This window comes from Rhinopithecus bieti, unplaced genomic scaffold, assembly GCF_001698545.2.
Source record: "Rhinopithecus bieti isolate Rb0 unplaced genomic scaffold, ASM169854v2 scaffold_42948, whole genome shotgun sequence".
In the NCBI taxonomy this organism is placed as follows: Eukaryota; Metazoa; Chordata; class Mammalia; order Primates; family Cercopithecidae; genus Rhinopithecus; species Rhinopithecus bieti.
The window spans coordinates 109258-117053 of record NW_016817872.1 but is presented as its reverse complement, the minus strand read 5'-3'; the positions used below and the strand labels follow the sequence as shown (position 1 = coordinate 117053).

Genomic DNA, 7796 nt, shown 5'->3' with positions numbered 1-7796 from the left:
ATTTAAGTAGTAACAAAGTGTATAAAGTAGAAACTAAAAATCTATCACCCATAATTTCAACCCAGAAATAACCACAATTAATGGATTGATCTTAGACTTTTTTTTTTCTGGGTATATATTTGATTACATTTTTTTCTTTAGGAAAATAGGCTTATACTCATATATACATAATGTCTTTGTCCTATTTTTGGCTTTAAAGTAGTTTGTACATTTTTTTCTTCTATGTCACAGTGGAGTTTTGAGGTAGTAAAATATACATAACAAAATTTTATTGTAGCAATTTTAAGTTTACAATTTACAAACAGTAAGTACATTTGTACAACCATCACCACCATCCATCTCCAAAACTTTTTCATCTTCTCCAGTTGAAACTCTGTACTCATTAAGTATAACCCCCATTCTCCCTACTCCCAGTCCCTAGCAAATAACATTGTTCTTTCTGTCTCTATGAATTTCACTGCTCCTAGGTACCTCATATAAATGAAAAACTACAATATTTGTTCTTTCGAATATGGCTTATTTCACTTAGCATAATGTCTTCAAGGTTCATCCATGTGGTGGTGTCAAATGTTCTTTCCTTTTTATGGATGAGTAATATTCCATCGTATTTACATACTACATTTTGCTTATTCATTGATCCACTGATGGACATTTGGTTTTCTTTCACATTCTGGCTCTTTTGAATAATGCTGCTGTGGACATGGGTGTACAGACGTCTGCTTCAGTGTCTGCTTTAGCTCTTTTCGATACATACCCAGGAGTAGAACTGCTGGATCAAAAGGTAATTCTATTTTCAAATTTTTGAGAAACTGCCATATTGCTTTTCACAGCAGCTTTATCATTTCACATTCTCACCAACAAGGTGTGAGACTTCCAATACATCAACTTCCTCACCAACACTTATTTGCTGCTTTTTTTTTTTTTTAATAGTAACCTTCAGAAGAGATGTGAAGTGGTGTTTTATCGTGATTTTTTTCTTGCATTTCCCTAAGAATTAGAGATGTTGAGGGCTTTTCCATGTGCTTATTGCCCATTTGTATACCTTCTTTAGAGAAATGTCTATTCAAGTCTTTTGCCCATTTTTTTGGGAAAGTTTTTTTTTTTTGATCACAGTTTGTTTTACATTCTAGGACACATGTGCAGGATGTGTAGGTTTCTTATGTAGGTAAACGTGTGCCATGGTGGTTTGCTGCACCTATCAACCCATCACTTAGGTATTAAGCCCCACATGCATTAGCTCTTTATCCTGATGCTCTTCCTTCCCTCACCTCTCCACCCCAGCGACAGGTCCCAGTGTGTGTTGTTCCCCTCCTTGTGTCCATGTGTTCTCTTTGTTCAGTTCCCACTTTTGAGTGAGAACATACAGCATTTGGTTTCCCATTCCTACATTGGTTTGCTGAAGATAATGGCTTCCAGCTCCATCCATGTCCCTGCAAAGGACATGATCTTGTTACTTTTTATGACTGCATAGTGTTCTATGGTGTATATGTACCACACTTTTTGTCCAGTCTATTATTGACATTTTGTCCATTTTTTAAAAACCAGCTTCTTTTTTGATTGTTGTTGAGTTGTAGGGGTTCTTTATATATTCTAGACACTAATCCCTTATCAGGTGTGTGATTTGCAAATATTTTCTCTCTTTTTATGATTGCTTTTAACTGTTGATACTGTCTTTTGATGCATGAAAGCTTTTAGTTTTGTTTAACTTCAATTTATCTAGTTTTTTTTTCTGATTCAATTTTAAATAAGATGTCAGGTCTGTGCCTGTGTGGAATTTATACATTCTGGTGGAAGAGACATAAATTTAACAATTAACTACACAAATATTTATTTGTGTGGTAAGTAAAGCTATGAATGCACTGGCCAAGCTTACCTTACCTATTGGGTGAGAGAAGACCAACTGAGGACTTGAAGGTCTTCTATACAGGAGTTAGTTAGAAAGGGATGAGAGGAGTATTGGAGACAGGCTTCCAGGATAAACACACGAATCTGTGAAGCCCCTGAAGAAGGTGAAGGGACAGAAGGGACAAGGAAAGGCTGCCAAATTTGGATGCAGCAGAGTGAAATAGACTCAAAACAGATCAGACAGGGTGTTGAAAGCCGTGCCTTTATAATCATGGCCAGCTTGTTGCAAGTTACTGAAAAAAATAACCTAACTTTCATGAGAATAAGAAAGTATGCATGGGAAAAGGGTGTGTGTGTTGGGGTGGGGGTGGAGTAGGGGGTGGTAGCAAGGAATGTATTTGCTCATATTGAAAAAAAAAGTAAGAGTAACACTTGCCTTGGAAATAATCAGATCCAGGAACTCAGATCATGCTGCCTAGACTCTCAACTCTCATATGTGTTTTTATCTTTATTTCAGCTACATTCTCTCATCCTACAAATGGACTCTTTCTAGGTGTTAGAGGTTGAGGGATTTTGGCTACATATGGCCCCATACAACTTCCTAGCTATATATTCCTATGGAAGAAGAGAACTTTCCTCTACTGAGTACTTATAAACCTCTGCATCTTGCTTCTGGCCTAAACTTGATCTTCAGCATCAACATCAAGCAGAGCAGCATGAGATACTGTGCAATAAACAGTTCTTGGTCACAGGCTTGCCCCTGCAGTCTGGAGAGAAAATCCCACAACCGAGAGCCACCATGATTTCCTGAAGTATTTGGTAAAGAACCGTTCTCCAAAGGCAAAGTCAGGGGATATATATTGCTATTATCAGAGCTAAGGAAAAGACACTAGAAGCTTGAAATCTCAGATGTCCACAGCATCATGACACATAGTTAGGATTCCATGCTGAATGGAAGGGGGAACATACTGAAGAGTTTTCAACAGAAGAGAGACCCAATAAAACTTGCATGTAAATTATAAACATTGCTGCTGTATGGCATTCTGATTGGAAAGTCAAATGTAGACGCACAGAGAGCAGTTAGAAGGTTATTATAGTAGTCTAGAGGTGACTGTGGACTTGTAGGGAAGTGACAAATATTTAGAAAACAAATTAAATAACACTCAGCAATCAGTTGGACTTGGGATATGAGGAAGGGAGAAATGTCTGGTCTGATTCCATCACAAGGCCTTGTATATGCTGTTCCCTTTGCCTAACAATTCCCTTATCCCCTCTTTTAACATGGAGAAATGTTGCTCCTTCATCAGGTCTCAACTTGAGCATCTCTTCTCCAGGGAAATTGATCCTCTTGCCTTTCCTCTAATGCTGTTTAATTTCCCTTCCCATCACGTATCACAGTTTATAACATTATATTCACTCACTTATAAAGTATTTTAATAGTTTAGCTCCTCTACAAGGATGTATAATCCTTGAAGCAGGAGCTGTTCTCTCCCAAGAAAATGAAAATCTCCATCATTAAGTACACAACCACGGGGCCAGATTGCTTGGGTTCAAATCTTGGTTCTGCTGCTGGCCAACTGTGTGATCCAAGAAAAGCTAATCGACTTCTCTGTGTCTTCATCTGCTGATCTGTCAAATGGAGATACGACTAGTCCTACTTCATGGAGTTGTTGCAAGGAATACATTAGGTAACATATTCAAAGCCTTTAGAAGGATGTCATGTTTATAGTAAGCACTAGCACAGTGATAGCTACTTTAATTGTTCTCTTCTTCTTTGTCCCTAGTACCTCTCCCAGTGCCTGCAGCCACACAATACATATTTGAAAAGTAAGTGGAAATCTTTCAAGTGTGAGTTAGTGTGTGGATATTGGTGTAATGCACAGAGAAGAGGAAGCACTGGAAGATGATCATGGAAGGGAGAGCAGGCAAGCTTGCAAAATCAGCACTGGCTATTTAAATAGTATCTGCCTACGATGCCGTCAAAGAAAAATGTTGTAGAGCAGTTGGAAATGTGACACTGAAGCTCAAAACAGAGGCCTGAGGGGATTAATTTTCCAGAGCTGCCATAATAAGGTACCACAAACTAGGTGGTTTAAAACAATAGACATTTATTGTATCACAGTTCTGGTGACTGGAAGTCTGAAATCAAGGTATTGGCAGGATTGTACCCCCTGAAGGGCCCCAGGGAAGGATTCTTTCTTGCCACTTGCAGCTTCTGGTGGTCCCAAGTGATCATTGGCTGGCAGTAGCATCACCCCAGTGTCTGGCTCTGTCTTCACATGGCCTTCACTCTGAGTCCAAATCTCCCTTTTCCTACAAGGATAGCAGTCATGCTGCATAAAGGGTCCAACTACTCCAGTACAACTTCATCTGAACTACTTACATCTGTCACAGTCCTATTTTCAAAAAAGTTCACATTCTGAGGTATTAAGGCAATCAGTGTTTCAGTGTATCTTTTGAGAGGACATAATTCCACCCACAACAGAAGTGATATACATTTGGGGGTTACTGGCATTTGAATGCTATTTAGTGCCAAGGCTATAGAGAAGATCAGCCTTGTAGCTAAGAGCTCAGGTCCTATCAATCCACACAGACCTGGGATTGACTGGCTTAGATCTTTGTGAAGTTGCCTAACATTTCAAAGACTTAATTTCTTAACCTGTTAAAAAAGGGATAATACAAGTACTTACCTCCAACTTACCTCCAGGTTTCTTGTAAATATGAACTGAGGAAATGATTGTAAAGTGGTGAGCATAGCACATCTTATAGGGTGAGTCTTCAGTAAATGGTGTCTGTTAGTTAAGATTTTGTGTGGAAAGAATCTAACCTGAGAAAGAAAGAGGAGCAAGGAATAAATTTTTAACCAAGAGGAAACATCCCATTTTAGTTAGAAATGACCCAAGAGAGCAACCAGAATAATGAAAATACTATAAACTACTTTCTGGTGTTTTGGATTTATATATAGTTCAAGAATGCAGCCCTGTGCCTGGCCTAAGACAGGTAATCAATATGCAGTTGGGTGGCTAGATTGAATGAACATCAGGGACATATTTAGCCACCAGGAGAGGAGTATTAAAGGTAGGTAGGCAGGGAAAGAGGATTGAAAGTTACCTAGAAGTCTGGAAGGGTCTAATGCAGAAGAGAAATTACACCTATTCTGTAAATGTGGAACTAGAACTAGGGGATAGAAATTATAGGGAGAATCATTTTTACTCAATACTGAACATTTGCTGAGGTCCCCACTCCTCAATTCATGCAAACAGAGATGGATAACACCTAGCCAAATCATTTACACAAGGTGTCTTTGTACTGGGGAGATGGTTGGATTAGAGGTCTGAAGAATTTATTTCTACCTGTGATTCCAAATTGATGTTAAAGAGACTAAAAATAAGAAACATTTATTAGATGAAAGGAACATGATAGACACAATTTAAGAAGAGACATGAAGCAGTATAAAAATTCCTTCCTATCTAATCTAGTTTCTAACTCAGTTCTATTTTTAAAGGCCAAAGCTACGAGCCCTTGAATTCGCATTACACTTATTCTCCCTTATGTTAAATTTTATATGGAGGAGGACCAACAGTTTTTGAGAAGCACCTCTGGATCAAAACAATAATCTGTAATTCCTTAAGAAAAAGCTAATAATCATATTAATGTTCTTTAGAAGAAAGCAAGCCAAGCCAGGATAGTAAAACAGCAAGCATTTTCCATCATTTTGGATAAGGCAGAAGATAAAGTCCAGTTTATTTCGAGTCTGAAGGGGAAATTAAAAATTTTCAGGACTAAGAAGGACAATGCAAGAGAGGCATTGAAGCAATGGGGGAAGAAAAGAGTAGGAGATTTCCTATTTTAAAACCCCTTTTGAAGTGAATTCTAGCTTCATCTTGCCTTCATTCCCAGCTCCATCCTTGGGAATGAAAGATTTAGTCTTCTAGCAGCTTGGAATGCTGCTGGCTGAGAGCTCTAACTTGTCAGGCTTCTTCAGGAATTGCCCGAGTGGAGCAGGGCCACTTGCCCACAGGTGTTCCCTTTCTTGAGCAGCCCACATCCACTGATTGATCAATGAATGCATCAAAAGGTCTGACATGCTTCCATCATCCAGGGATGTCTCTGAAGGCCATCTCAGCTTCAGAGCTCCCCATGAAGTTGACTGAAATTTTTATTGGATTTTGTGTCAGCCAACTTCTTCAATCATTTTTTTAAGATCACTGTATTTATATGAAAAAATTACCAAAGAAGATTGTTTCTCTGTGATTTTGTGTTATTATTACTATTAAACAGTTTTACTGAGGTATAATGGATATAAGATAAACTGTACTTATTCATGTATAAATAGAGTGACTTTGGATCTATGCATATATCTGTGAAACCATCGCTTCAATCAAGGTCATAGGGAAATCAATCACCTCCGAAAGTTTTCTTCCACTGCAATTTTAAAAGATGTGTTTTATATACCATGGAGATAAAATGGAAAATTGGACCAAAAAAAAAACTTCTTTTATGAGAATGTGAAAAAAATATTTGCTAGATGTACCAATTAAAATATGCTTAAAATAATTGCACATTTATCCAATTTAGAAATATGTTCAGTAGCTGTTATCATTCTGAATGTTCACTTTTAATTTTTGACATGGATCTACATTGGTATAGAAAACTGCACACTTTCCTTTTCTCTGCAAATACGGCACAATTTTATTAACTATTATTCTCATGTTATACAATAGATCACTGGTCTTGTTCATCCTACGTATCTTCCACTTTGTAACCTCTAACCTACTTCTCCCCACTTTCTTCCCATCCTCAACTCCTGGTGACAACTCTAATTTTCCATCTCTGTATATTTTTACTCTTCTTTAAAGATTCCACATGTAAATGAGATTATGGAATTTTTTTGTGCCTGTCTTATTTCACTTAGCAGAATATCATCCACATGCATCTATTTTGGGACAAATGCTGGGGTCTTCACTTTTAAGGCTGAATAACATTTCATTGTGTATGTGTGTGTATATAAGGCAGATAATCAATATACAATTGAATGACAAAATTGAATGACTATTGAGGACACACACACACTTTTTTTATCCATTCATTTGTCAAGGTACACTTAGGTTGTTTCCATATCTTGGCTATTTGTGAATAATGTTGCAATGATCATGAGAGTTTAGATATCTTTATGGAGTGATTATTTCATTTCCTTTTGGTATATGACCAGAAAAGGAATTGCTGGGTCAAATGATAGTTCTATTTTCAATTTCTTTTGGAAGCTCCACACAGTTTCCATTATGGCTACACCAATCTACATCTCTACCAATAGTGTACAAGGGTTCCCTTTTCTCCACACCAACATTTTTGCCAACATTTGTTATTTCTTGACTTTTTGATAATAGCCATCCTAAGGAATGTGAGGTGATAACTCATAGTGGGTTTTATTTGCATTTTCTTAGTAACTAATAATGTTGAGCACCTTTTCATATACCTGTAGGCCATTTTATATGCCTTCTTCTCTATTCAGGTCCTTTGCCCAATTTTTAATAGGGTTGCTTGTTTTTCTACTGTTGAGGTGTATGAGTGCTTTATACATTTTGGATACTAACTCCTTATCAGAGATATGGTTTGTAAATATATTTTTTCCCAGTCCATGGGCTGCTGTTTCATGTTTTGATTGTTTCCTATACTATGTAGAAGCTTCTTGGTTTGATGTAGTAATATTTTTTTATTTATTGTTATACAGCCTAAGATTTTGGTATAGTATCCAAATATCATTGCCAAGGCCAGTGTCAAGGAACTTTCCTCCCGTGTTCTCTTCAAGGAATGTTATGGTCTCGGGTCTTACAGTTAACTCTTTTATCTATTTTGAGTTGATTTTTGCATATGGTATAAAGATCCAATTTTACTCTTTTGCATATGGAAATAAAGTTTTCCTAGTGCCATTTATTAAAGAAACTATTCTT

At 37.2% G+C, this 7796-nt stretch overlaps 1 long non-coding RNA gene across 1 annotated transcript; it reads left to right on the top strand.

Annotated features, from left to right (window-relative positions):
- Positions 1-3253: 3253 nt before the first annotated feature.
- Positions 3254-3966, top strand: LOC108518104 (uncharacterized). Its single transcript, XR_001882293.1, has 2 exons — positions 3254-3533; positions 3630-3966. It is a non-coding gene; the product is annotated as an uncharacterized LOC108518104 (long non-coding RNA).
- Positions 3967-7796: the final 3830 nt, after the last annotated feature.